Below are 13,432 nucleotides of genomic sequence, written 5' to 3' on the forward strand. Positions count from 1 at the left end.
AGCCCGGCGGAGCGCTGCTGCCCGAGCCCGGGGCCGTGCCCGCTGCCGGGGCCGTGCGGACCGTGCCGGATGCCGGGGCGCGGACCCGCGGTCTCTTTAAAAGCCGTGGCCGGGCGGGCGGGCGCGGCGCAGGGGGCGGTGGCGGCGGCGTGTGCGGGGTTCGGGCTGCTCCGGCACCGCGGCGCGCTCAGCCCTGCGCAGCTCCGCCCGCGGCTCTCACGGCTCGGCTCGGCACGGCCAGCCCAGCCCAGCCCAGCCCAGCCTCGCCGGGACCCCCGCAGCCTCCGCGGCTGGGGCCACGCTGGAGCCCCCTGCCCCGCAGCGCAGGCGAGCCGCGAGTTGGCGCGGCGGCCGGCGCCCGCCCGGCTGCGGAGGTGAGAGGGGGCGGCGGGCGGGGGGCGGCTCGGCTCGGCTCGGCTCTACTCGGCTTGGCTTGGCACGGCTCGGCTTGGCACGGCTCGGAGGGAGCTGCCCGCCCGGCGAGCGCTGGGCGCCGCCGCTCCGGCGCTCCGCGGGTGGGTTTCTCTGACCCTTCTCACGGCAACTATTTGGGATCGTTTTCCCTCGCTTCCCGCTCCCGCTGCCCCGGCGGCGCTGGGCGCTGCCCGCCCGGCGGAGTGGGCACGCGCCGAGCCCCCGGGACGCTCCAGCTCCTTTGGCCCGACTTTTTGGGAAATTGCAGTTCCCACGACGGGGCTTTTTGGAGTGGAACACTGGGCGGGGGGGGTTTTCTCGAAAAAGAAGACACTACGCTGAGCTACAGCAGGGAGACCCTTAGAGTGAGCCTGCTGTTTGACTAAATCTTAAGGATTTGTTGTTAAAAAAAAATTCTAACGAGGAAAGAAGACAGGCTGAAGATGAAAGTTTTTTTCTTTAATATTTTTTTCCTCTTCCAAGTCTTCGGATCTATTACGGTAGTGCCTTTCCTCCCCGCCTTCCATTTGTTTGTATTAATGATTTAGTAGCCGTCTTGCCTGAAAACTTCCACCGTGAGTGACTGCTGTGGGTTTTCAGACAGTCAGTGACCTTAAAGGTTGGTTCAATGCTTTCTTCGTGCAAAATGTATGTGAAATAACCGCTGTGTTGGGCTTTTTTTCTAATTTTTTTTTCCGTAAAAAAATAAATAAAATCCGCCGGCTTTATAATTTAAAAGAAAACATCATTCAGTCAGGGAGTGATGTAATTCTCCTACCTAAGGGCAGCGACTCTGGTGCTTTGCAGGTGACTTGTCTTTTGCTTACTCTTAAATTTATTTTAATGGCAATCTAATGTAGCTAGGAAGTAACATATTTAACAGTGCTCTTTAAGAATACATTTTGCTGAAATTGAGCACTTTCTATTTCAATTTTTTTCCTGATTTCTCTCCCCCACCCCAAAAGAAAACAATAAAAATGATTAGACATGAGGTCAGCGGCAGAAAAACCAAAGAACTGGGGAGGCAAAACTGGGGATAGAAACATTGAATCGTTTGTAAAAGGATACTTGCAGCTTTCTGTTTTTTCAAGCTCTTTTTCCACCTTTTTGTGGTCAAACTGCTCAACGCTTTGTTGCAAATAGTTTTAACAAATTATTTTTGTTTTTACTAAATATTATTTGTCCCACCTGTATTTTTTACTGCCTGCAATTGTTCTGAGATAAGCACACAGCCCTCCTAAAAAGGTGAATATTGAAATGACCGCTCACCAATACCTGCTTATTGCATATTTTGAGGGGCATTTTTTGAGGGGACGAACTCTTAACTAAATTGGTGAAAAGTCTAAGAGAGATGTTGAGTAGGTGGGAGAAAATTTGATCACAAAAGGTTCTGTTTGCCGTGATTATACAGTCAGTTATTAATTGTAACGTTAACCAGAATGGTGTTACGTCTGTCACTGATTTCAGTTAAAATGGTCATCAGTGTTAAGTTGGGCAAGTTTATCTAAAGGTTGGTAGTATTTTGGGGGGAGGAGGTTGCAGAGATTATTGCTCACGGTTTTGCGACTGAACGCACTTTATCAGCTGAATGAACTAGATTATTGTATAGACATAATTTTCCATTTCTCTATTGGCATCTTTTTGGTATTTGACACTTTTTTAAATGTTCGTGACTCTCTAACTAAGTATCTCATTTTTGGGAGTAGGGAGGTGCAGCTAGAGACACTGGAAGTTTGGGGATAATGTGAGCAACAGGACTGTATTTATTTATTAAAAAAACACAAACAACAAACCCAGAGTTAGGAGGTGAGGATTCTCTTTCTGGAGCATTCGGGCACCTTCTGGTGGGGTATGTCTCTAGTCTTTTAATTATTTATTTCACTTTTGTCCTTTAAAAAATGAAGTAGAGCGAAACCAAAATGAAACAAAGTAAAATTAGACTAAGCGTTGAAAAATAAATAAATAAAGTAAGGGAACGGCTGGAAGCCCAATACTTGATTTCACCAACCTGGTGGTGATGGCTTCTCGATAGAAGCGATATCTGCCGATATCACCCCTGTTCCATGGCTGTAGCCTGGCCTCATTTTACGCTGCGTTTCCACTGAACATGTTGACGTGCTGCTGCTTATATAAGGGGGAGAACAAATTCAAGCAGATTAGTGCTTGGGATTTTGAGATCGGCTACCCAGATCGCGTTGTGCGTTTTTTTCCTTTCCTTGGGGGAGCTGATGGGGAAAGCTGGAGAATGACGGGAGGGGATGAAATCGGAATGTGTGGTTGAGAGAAGATGGGGGTGATGCGGGGAACAGCTTATTCGCATAATGTCTGCGCTGCGTCCCTTTTTCTTTTCTTTTTATAAAACCCATTATCTCTAAAAACACATTATTCTTCAGCCCGGTCTAAAAAAAAAAAAAAATAGTGGGAGGGGTTATCATAGCGAAGGGGTTTGGTATGGGAGTCATTAGACCCACTGCTGCAAAACCAAGATACAGAAATCCATCTGCACCAACATTTCGGGGGGAGGGAGGGTGTAGAGAGGGGGGAAGGGATGGATTGTCTATCTTGGATTAGCGAAGTGGAGCTTTGTATTCTTCATTTTCCTCCCCATTTTCTGCTATTTCCCCCCATCCCCCCCCATCCGCACACCCGCTTTCCTCCTCCCAGCCCCCACCCCCCCGAAGGTTTCTCATCCCTTGACGAGAAAATTCTGTGTTACATCCTGATGGCTCTGCGGCTTTTTTTTTTAATGCATCACAACAGTGGCACGATGACCTTTGCTTCATGCCACACAGATTTGGGTTCCCGATAGGACTGTGACCGCAGCTTGGGCACACTCATACACCCATGGTCATGTACCTTGGATAGCTTGTGATATAATTCCGATTTTTGAGTGTACGGCTTTGTGTGTGTGTGTGGCTGATAAAAATTGGCAGAGGGTAAGGAACGCAGTAAATGCCAAAGGCACGTCCATCCATTTCGCCAGCCCCTCTCGCCGTTCTCTTTTCCTGGTCATTGTGTCACACATCATGAGATTTTGTGCTGAGGAGGGGTGTGCCCTATGTGGATGGCAGGGGCCTGGGGGTTGGAGGGAGTGTATGTGTACTGGGAAGGGAGGAATTGTGTGGGGGGAAATGGACCTGACGATGCTAATAACATTATTTTGGTCAAATGAACGTCTGGTGATAATGATTCAGTGTAACCATCCGTGAAATACATGCTTGCGACACACTGGAATAAAGGTTACTCCAGGGAGCTCCGTCAGAGCCAGGCATGCTCGGGGGAGTGAGCTGTCCCCCTGATGGGGGAAACAAAATTCATAAGCATCCCAGATCCCTTCCCTTTCCAACGCCTCCTTGCATGTCCGAGCTAGAGGGCATTGCGATCGAAAGAGGGGATGGGCTGCACTGGAGCCAGGACGAAACAAAGGCTTCCTGCTTCATCCTCCTGTGCCATCCTCTCTTGCCCTCTTTGAGCTTAACTGTGCTGATGATCCAGACGATACAGGAGTATCGCCATTTCCATGCAATCCCTGCCGGAGCCTGGAGGGTGGTGGATTGAGAGGCGGGGAAAAGCTCCTTGTGTTTCTGTTGTAGGATGTGCAGGAGAGCCATGGCTTTTCGTGTCTGAGTAGAGCAGGGAAAAGGCTGGGGTGAGGGAGCAAGGGGAGGTAGGAGTCTCTTATTCTATCCATTCTTCCTTCCTTCTTTCCGCCAGCTTGAACATGGGGAAGGGCCTGACAAGCCTCAGCGGGTGGCTGCAGGTAGCTCCTGCGCAGGGATGGGGGAGCTGAGGCAGTGAGAGGGGGAGGCTTTTCTTTGCATTTCAGGAAGTCCAGGACCTTCTCTAAGGCTCAGAGACCTGCTCAGCACCCTCCTCCTCTGGCTGTGAAGGACCTTCTTGCTTGGTCATGGGCTGCTCGCACCCAGGCAGAGGGGAGCTGTGGGAGGAAGGTGCTCCTGTGGTTCTGCCAGCTGCCGCTTCTCATCTCCTGTATGTGGCTCTGCCAGCTCTGAGGTCTCCATGTTTCTGGATCTTTCCTTGTCATGAAGCAATAGCAAAAGTTGAATAAATAGATCTGTTTAGACTTATTGTTGTTTGCCTTTTGCTTTTCTCCTTTCTCTCTGACCTTGAGGTGCAATGGTAAACTACAGCCAGGTAGATGGGGGCAGGGGTGTGTCCAATGCCCCATATTGTTGGTGTAGGTGATGTCTGGAGAGAGTCCCCTGCTCCCCTGATTTACGCTCACCAAAGCCAATCTTGCCTCAGCTGCCCAGCTCTACCAGTAGTTACATTTTGATCTCTCCCTGCCCTCCCTTTTACCCCAGTCCCTTTGGAAATAGTTGTTATGCTGCAGTTGCAGTGCTTGTAGTAATCACAGCATCATAGAATAACCTGAGTTGGAAGTCTGACTCCTGTCCTGCACAGGACAACCCTAAGAATCATACCACATGCTTGAGGGTATTGTCCAAGCACTTCTTGAACTCTGGCAACCTTGGTGCTGTGTCTGCTTCTCTGAGAAGCCTGTTCCAGTGCCCAACCACTGTTTCCTAATATCCAGCCTAAGCCTCCCCTGACACAACTTCATGCCATTCCCTCTGGTCCTATCACTTGTCACCACAGAGAAGAGATCAGTGCCTGACCCTCCTCTTCCCCTCATGTGGAAGTTGTAGACTGCAAGGAGGTCTCCCCTGAGCCTCCTCTTCTCCAGGCTAAACAGACCAAGTGACCTCAACCACTCCTCATAAGGCTTACCCTCTAGGCCCTTAACCGTTATTGTAGCCCTCCTTTGGATGCTCTCTTATAGCTTTATATCTTTCTTATATTGGATTCTTATATGGCTGCTCTCAAAGATGGTGGCCAGCTGAGCAACAGGCAGAGTGTGTTGCAGGGCCTGCATGTCTGCTCCCTGCCTGTGGAGGCTGCCTCCCTGGCACCCTGCAGGGCAAAGGTGGGCCCTAGTTTTATGGTTCCTCCTCTTCCCCAGTGATTGCTGGTGTGTTCTTGTGGCACAGTGAGCCTGCTCTTATGAATTATTTGTTAGCAGGAATAGGAAAAGTTGGGAAAAGCATTATTGTAGGTACACTTCAATGATTGCCATGTGAGTTTTGTAGCTCACCCTGTCTGTTGTGCTTCCTTGAGCTTTCCTGTGAAACAGCCAATGGAGGAAAGTGAACATGGTGCTGGAACTTACTCTTGACTCTGAATGTTTTGTACCCTTGAAGTGAGAGGGGAACTCAGTTCCTCCAGAGCATTCAGAGTGTGAGAGGTGGTGCCAGGGGTAATTTTTTGGTAGCAGTGATGGTGGATTTTAAGACCTAAGTCCCTCTGCAAAAAGGAATTATGCCACTTCCTTCCCTTACTTTCTTCTCTTTCTAAGCAAGTTACCAATCCATCATGTGCAGGCAACTCTTACTGTTTTTGTGTTAGAATTGTATTTAAACCCTCAACCTAGATAACACCTCCAAACTGCACATGATGGTTGAGCTCTTGTCTGGTTTATTCCTGGGAAGGAAGAGTTTAGTTCCTTGTTGTTTTAGCAGCAGTGGTATTTCAGTTGGTCTACTGAACTTCTTTGTTTTCTGCAACCTCCTCTGGGGCTCTTTAGTTTATTTTTTTTGAGAAGCAGAGTTTATTTTCCCATTGATCTGTTTTCCTTTGCCCCCCCCTCCTTAGCTCTGTGCTCATGGCATGTGCAGGTGGGTGTCAGGATACTGTCTGAGCTGTGACATGCTATATCGAGGATAAGGACACACAGAGATCTGTCCAAGAACAAACTGAAGGAGTTGGAAGCTTTATGATGACCAAACACCGGGATAAGAGATGACCTCCTGTGATGATGCAAGAGACATGATGTTTAATTTAAAACCAAAATGCATCCAGCTTTATCTGCCCCTGCCCCCCACTAGCATGAAGAGAAGACAGGCTTTATTTTGGGACTACTGCCAATGCAGCTGGGGCCAGAAATTACATGAATTTTGGTTAAGCTTCGGAAATTGTTATCAGCTCTCTTCTCCCCCTCATCCCCATCTTCTAATTAATAGCAGTCTGTCGGTCTAGCAGAGTTGGTTCTTAATTCATAGAGCAAGTGGTGCAGAAGATATTTTGCATTTTGGAAACCAAGATACCAGAGAGATTGGTAGAATCTTGAAACCAGTATACTCACTACATAATCTTGGTCCAAGTTGTTTGCTTTTTCTTTCTTTGGATCCTCCTTATTTGGGCTTAGACAATGGTAATTCATGTGTGTAAAGGACTCTGAGAATCAGAGAGGTTGTTTTGACTTCTCACCGCTGTCCAAACAGCCAGACCAAGACATGTTTGTAGAAAGGCAGCACAAAGAAGTGAGAAGTTTGTTCTTCCTTTCTATTTGTTGTGGGCAGTGAATTACCTTTTTTTTTTCCTTTTTCCCCCTTTTCCCCCTTTCCCCCTTTTCCCCCCTTTTCCCCCCTTTTCCCCCTTTCTTTCTTTTCATTTCCATGACTTTGGGTTGGACTACCCTGACTATGGTTTTACTGAAGTCTATTAAGGATGAAGTGCAGTCTCTGTAGTGACATGCTTGAAAAGCTGAGCAATAAGACTCCTAGTGGAAATATGCCAGTGATGTTGGAAGATCCTCTGTTCTTCCTTAAGGGAAGGTGGGAATGCGATTAGTCTTGTTGCCATTCACAGAAAATGGTGCTCTCTGAGCATTGTGGACACCTATTGGGAACTGTACACCACACAGCCAGCTTGGCAGAGTCCTCTGTCCGGGCTAAAGCCTTGAGCCTCTCAAGTCTCTGGGCTGCTGATGGCATCGCTAGCTTTTCAGTGGGTTTTCAGAGGGTGGTGACTTAGAGCTATCAGAAGTTCAGCTCTTTCTAAAATAGGGACCCTTGCTACAGGGTGGATTAGCCCTTCATCTGCTTTGCTTTCCCGTGTCTCAGAGCCTTCTCAGAGCTTTCTCCTTGTTTCTTGCAGGCATGTGCCTGAGTTCTCTCTCAGGCATGCTCACCTGCATGTTTTTTGTCTGCTGGTAGAAGGAGTGAACTGGGATGTTGGTAAGGGTATATCAGGGATTCAGGGGGACTGTCAGCATACCTGTCGTCTCTCAGTGGTGTGCTCAGCTCCTGTCCTTTCCAAATTCCTTTTCTCTGCCCTTGATGGTGAGGGACGGCTTATTTCAAGCACAATCTGCTTGTGTCATTCCTAGCCCTGCCGCTTGTCATCCATCACATCATGGGAACTAATTAACACTAGGAACTTTGGATCCTGGGAATGACAGTGCTAGGATAGTAGACTTTCAAAAATCCTGATGTCTCTCTTCATAACTAGGGCAACCCAGTCCAGGAGTTCACGGATTCCACTGTCCCTTGCCAGCTGCACCAACCCTGTAGTGAGGGTGCCTGTGTGTTTAGCAGAGAGGGTGCTTAAGACCCAGGCCTGCCTCAATATTGCCCTTGACAGTACTGCAGCATCCCCTGCATCCAAGTACCTCCCAGCAGCCGGATGAGAGCCAAGGAATGGGACAGAATAATAATTGATGAGGATGAGGGGAGGTATGATGTAAACCTTTTGAAGCTGTCGGTAGCATCTCCGCTACGTATAGCTGTGCGTAGTTCCAGAATTTTTCTGTGAGTTTGACCCTGTGAGAATCCCCTGCTCATGGCAAAGCACACTGCCCTGTTTCCACTCTGCTTGCTGTGTTGATGGGGGTGTTGTCAGGGGAAACAGTACTGCTCCCATGGGGATGGCAGGATTAAATGCGAGGCCTCAGTCATTCTGTGAGGCTACATCGAGAGGACTTATTCCCTTTCTCCCTCTCCCTTCTGTCTTTCCTGCTGTTGTGAACCACTTCTAAGAAGGGGAAGAGTTCCATGGGGATGGAAATGAAGGTAACTAAGCAAGATCATGATGTTTGCTGGCAACTGAAGGAGGATAAGGAAAGGAAGAACTTTTCAGTAGGGTAGCTGTCTAATGGGACTGGCTGCATTTGCAGAGCAGGAAAGTGCTGCCTTTGTTTCAGTCTGCTCCTGCATCCCATTTTTTTCCCAATAATGTGTTAATTAAACATTGATTTCAGAGGGAAAAGGAATCTGCTTGAACTGCAGAAACTAAATGGAGTGTGGAGGAAGAGGATCTGGTGAGGGATGTGTGAAAGGACCTTCTGTTAGCTGCCTTCATGACCAGTCATGGAGGGAAGCAAGGAAAGGGTGGAGAAAAACCTATTCACCTTAAGTCCTTCACTTATCTTAAATGTGAATCTTGTTCCTTCTGTAACTGCACAGTTTGCAACTGATACGTACTAAGGAATTACCAGGTAGACAACTGTTTTTCTCACAAAATACTTCGTTTTTATTAAGAAGCAAAATGGAGATTCTTTTCAAGGCATTCAAGAGGCTTTCTATTCAGTTTGTCACTCTTCTAATTTTTACTCCTGTAGTTGTTGTACCTGTAAGTGAATCGAGTCATGATGCAACTTAAGACACCAGTCATAATGCTCTTGTTACTTGCAAATACAGTAGCACAACTGATCTTCATTTACTGCATGTGGATAAGTCAATCTCTGAACACAGATACAAGGTTATGATGTGCACTTTTAACATTTTCTCTTCTGGTCCTCGGTCCTCAGAGCATTGGAAGGTGAGACAAGATTATGATATCTCCCTCCCTTGCTTGGTTAAGTCTTCCGTTCATTAGATTGGAAGAGCCAATGGGAGGCTATGCTGCCCTCCTTTTGTTAGGGGTGTAGGGGTGCAGGGAGAAAATAAGAAACCTTGCTTTATTTTGAGATCTTACCTGGAATAAACCACTCTGCTGATGTGAGCAATATATTCGTAATGGTTTGATTTGAATTCTTTTGACCACTGTGCTTTCTCTCTTCACTAGTTCTGGGAAATAATGGAAAGAGAAAATAACCTCTCTGACCTTTCTGAGCATTGCATAAGTCTGAATTAAAGTGACCTCACAGAGATCTTCATCAGTTCATGCAATAAGTGAAATAGCAGCATGGTCTTGAGAAGGAACCCATCCTAGCTGTTAAATTCCTTTCTGCACCATCTACAGTGTCAATCTATAGAAGGATTTGTTGTTGCATCAGGACAGATTTGAAAAGGAATACATTAAGCCACAGAGTAACTATTTTCTAGGAAGATTTTTGACCTGCTGATGTCTGGTCAAACTCACAGAATCACAGAATGGTTGAGGTTGGAAGGGATCTCTGGAGGTCATCTGAATGACTCCCCTGCTCAAGCAGGGCCACCTAGAAAAGGTGACTATGTCCAGATGGCTTTTGAATATCTTCAAGGAGGGAGACTCCACAACTTCTCTGGGCAGCCTTCACCAGGGCTTAGTTACTCTCACAATAAAAGTATTTCCTGATGTTTCTGTTTGTGTTCGTTGCTTCTGGTTCTATCACTGGGCACCACTGAAAGGAGCCTGGTTCTGTCATCTTTACAGCCTGCCTTCAGGTAATTATGTGCATTGATAAGACATCCCCCCCACCCCCACCCTAGACTCCCCCCTAGAGCCTTTTCTTCTCCCTAGACTCCCCCCTAGAGTCTTTTCTTCTCCAGGCTAAACAATCCCAGCTCTCTCAGCCTTTCCCTATATGACAGATGCTCATACTCTTCTTCGTGGTCCTTTGTAGTATTCCCCCCATGATGTATGCCTCTCTCTTTTACTGAGGGGCCCAGAACTGCACGGAGTACTCCACATTTGCCCTCACCATGCTGAGTAGAGGGGAAGGATCCCCTTCCTTAACCTGCTGACAACACTCCTTATGCATCCCAAGACACCATTAGCTGCCTTTTGTGCAAAGGCATGTTGCTGGCTGATGTTCAGTGAGGTATCCACCAGGATCTCTGGTCCTTTTCTGTAAAGCTGCTTTTCAGCCAGGTGTCCTTCAGGACATATACTGATCTGTGACCCGTGATCTTCATTACAGGGGTATGGAGTGTCAGCAGAGAAGGCAGAGTGGTCCTTAAGAAGCAGAAGTCTGGGGTTCTTTCCCAGAATGTGTTTAATCGGTTTTTAATAATTTGCCATTCATTGAAAATTCAAAATCACCATTTGTAAATCATTATGAGTTCTTTGAAAGGAAGGCTTTGTGTATCTGAGAATAAAATAGAATAGTTTCAGTTCGAAGGGACCTACAGTGATCATCTAATGAAACTGCCTGACCACTTCAGGGCAGACCAAATGTTAAAGGATATTAAGGGCATTGTGCAACTGTTTCAGAGTCATAGGGCATTGACCACCACTCTAGGAAGCCTGGTCCAGTGTTTGATCGCCTTCTCTGTAAAGAAGTGTTGCCTAATATCTGGTCTGAACCTCACCTGATGCATCTTTGAATCATTCCTACATTTCCTGTCACTGAATACCAGGGAGAAGAGCTCAGCACCTCCTTCTAGTTCCCCTCCTCATGAAGCTACAGAGAGCAGTGAGGTTGCCCCTCAACCCTCTTTTCTCCAAACTGACCAAACCCGGAGACCTCAGCCGCCCCTCAGAGGACATCAGTTCCAGCATTTCAGCAGATTTGTTGTCTTTCTCTGGACATATTCAATTATCTTAACATGCTTCTTAATTTTTGGGAGAGAGAGATTCCAGTTTGTCTTTTTACTATGTCTGGTTACGCTCTGTGATCTTTTTTGTAGACCACAAAGAAAAGAAATTTTAAATTATTGATTGCTTTGACTTTTTGAAGGGTGACAAAGAGAGAGAATGTAGGAGTCCTGTAGTGGGACTATGGCCAACCTCCTCCAGGGACTCTGAATGCGTGCTATTGTATTGAAGTCCTGGAATTAAAATCTGCTGGTTTGTCTGGTCAGGTCATGCAGCACTTCCAAAGAGGGTATGATACAATATAATTTCAGGTATATGCTTTAAAAATACCTGCTGCGTATCTGGAAATCAAACATTAGGACTTTATCGGGAAAATACCAAGAAACATATTGATCCTTGATGTAATTTTATAGAGGTCATTAATCAAATGCATATTGAGGGTGTATCTAATACTAGTGGACCGAAAGGCATAATTTCATGGAGCCAGGTCTGAAGGATTTAGCTCAGTATAATTTGTTTTTTTAATGTGTCCCTTGTCTTCGTTGTTGGCTGATATGACCTAGTTAATGAGTTGCTAACAGCTCTGTTTGGTACTAGTTGGGTGATAGAGTGATATGGTGCCTGGGATGTTGCTGTACTTTTTTGGCAGCAGATTGTAATTTCATGGAATAAATGTATATTATGAGGCTAGAGTGAGCTACTGCTTGTTTACTAAGACCACGGTGTATCAGTGTATTGGGTTTGTGTGGCCAGGTTTTGGTGATGGGGGACTACAGGGGTGGTCTCTGTGAGAAGCTGCTGGAACCTTCCCCATGTCTGACAGAGCCAATGACAGCTAGCTCCAAGCCACCTGCTGCTGGACAAGGTTGAGCCGATCAGGAATGATAATAACACCTCTGTGATAACATATTTAAAAAAGAAGTTTTCTCACAGAAGTAACTGTGGCCAGAGCAAAGTGAGGATAGGTGAGAGAAACAGCTCTGCAGACACCAAGGTCAGTAAGAAGGAGAGGGAGGAGTACTCCATGTGGCTCTGCAGCCCTTGGTGAAGATCATGGTGAAGGTAGACTGTCCCTCTGCAGCCCGTGGAGGTCAATGGGGGTGAAGACACCCACCTGCAGCCTGTGAAGGGGACCCACCGCCAGAGTAGGTGGATGCCCAAAAGAAGGTTGTGACCCCATGGGAAGTGTGCACTAGAGCAGGCTCCTGGGAGGGACCCGTGGACACGTGGAGAGAAGAGCCCATGCTGGACCAGGTTTATTGGCAGTACTTGTGACCCTGTGGAACCCCACGCTGGAGCAGCCTGTGCTCGTAAGACCGCACCATGTGGAAAGGGATCCATGTTGGAGCAGTTCATGAAGAACTGTAATCTATGGGAAGGACTCACACTGGAGAAGTTCATGGAGGACTGTCTCCCGTGGGAGGCTCCCAACACTGGAGCAGGTATGGACTTCTCTCCCTGAGGAGGAAGCAACAGCAGAAACAACATGTGATGAACTGACTGTAACTCCATTCCCAATCTCCCTGTGCCACTGGTGGGAGGAGGTAGAGAATCGGGAATACAGTTAAGCCTGTGAAGGAGGGAAGGGTGGGGGGAAGGTGTTTTTAGGACTTGTTTTACTTCTCATTATGCTGCTTTGATTTTGATTGGTAATAAGTTCAGTTGACTTCCCCAAGTCGAGTCTGTTTTGCCCATGACAGTAATTGGTGAGTGATCTCTCCCAGTCCTTAACTCATGAGACTTTCCTTATATTTTCTCTCGCCTGTCCAGTTGTGGTGGGGAGTGGTAGAGTAGCTTTAGTGAGTACCTGGCATCCAGCCAGGACCAACCCGACACAATCAGGTAGAAATGCAGAGTGAAAAGGGAGTAGTGAATTGATAGGCTTTCGATAAGACAGTAACTCTTTTTAAGAAGTTTGCCTGAACACAGCAGTTCTTCTTTTCATGCTCTCTTTGTTGCCAACGTGTAACATGAGGCTGGAAGTTGATCTGCTTTCTTGGCACAGCGTAGGTCATTTACCTATTAAACTAGAAAAGAGTCTAAATACAATAAGAAGAAATTTATTAACCACAAATGAAAAGTCCTGCCCTTGGGATGGTGTACTCAAATGTCTGTATGTAAAATGGGGGATAACAAGCCAGGCAACAGAACTGCAGGAAAGGATCTGGGAGGCACTACAGTGAGTCAGAGACTGAATGTGAGTCAACAGTGTGGTGATGTTGCAAAAAAGCAAATCTCATTTTAGGGTATATTTAACAGGAATGTCACGTGTAGCACACAGGCAGTAGTTTTCTACTCTAGCAGCCACTGCTGAAGCCATAGCAGAGCATTGCATCCAGTGAGAGGAGGAAAAGCAAAAGTAGTGGAAGGAGATGAGGAGAGAGCAGCCAGAGTGGCAAATGCCATCTGCAGGGAGAGGCCTGGTTGGGTTGGTTTAGACTAGAGAGAACACTGATGAGGCACGTGAAAACCCATCCAA

General features: G+C 46.9%; 1 protein-coding gene across 1 annotated transcript in view; it reads left to right on the forward strand.

Moving 5' to 3' along the window:
- The first annotated feature begins 260 nt into the window (after positions 1-260).
- Positions 261-13,432, forward strand: part of NRXN3 (neurexin 3) — a 744,047-nt gene continuing 730,875 nt past the window's right edge. Inside the window, exon 1 of the mRNA XM_027883699.1 lies at positions 261-374. The gene's annotated coding sequence lies outside the window, so the exon portion shown is untranslated. The remainder of the gene's footprint in view (positions 375-13,432) is intronic.

This window comes from Empidonax traillii, unplaced genomic scaffold (genome assembly GCF_003031625.1).
Source record: "Empidonax traillii isolate 1590-97213 ecotype Southwest subspecies unplaced genomic scaffold, ASM303162v1 scaffold132:size1788729, whole genome shotgun sequence".
In the NCBI taxonomy this organism is placed as follows: domain Eukaryota; kingdom Metazoa; phylum Chordata; class Aves; order Passeriformes; family Tyrannidae; genus Empidonax; species Empidonax traillii.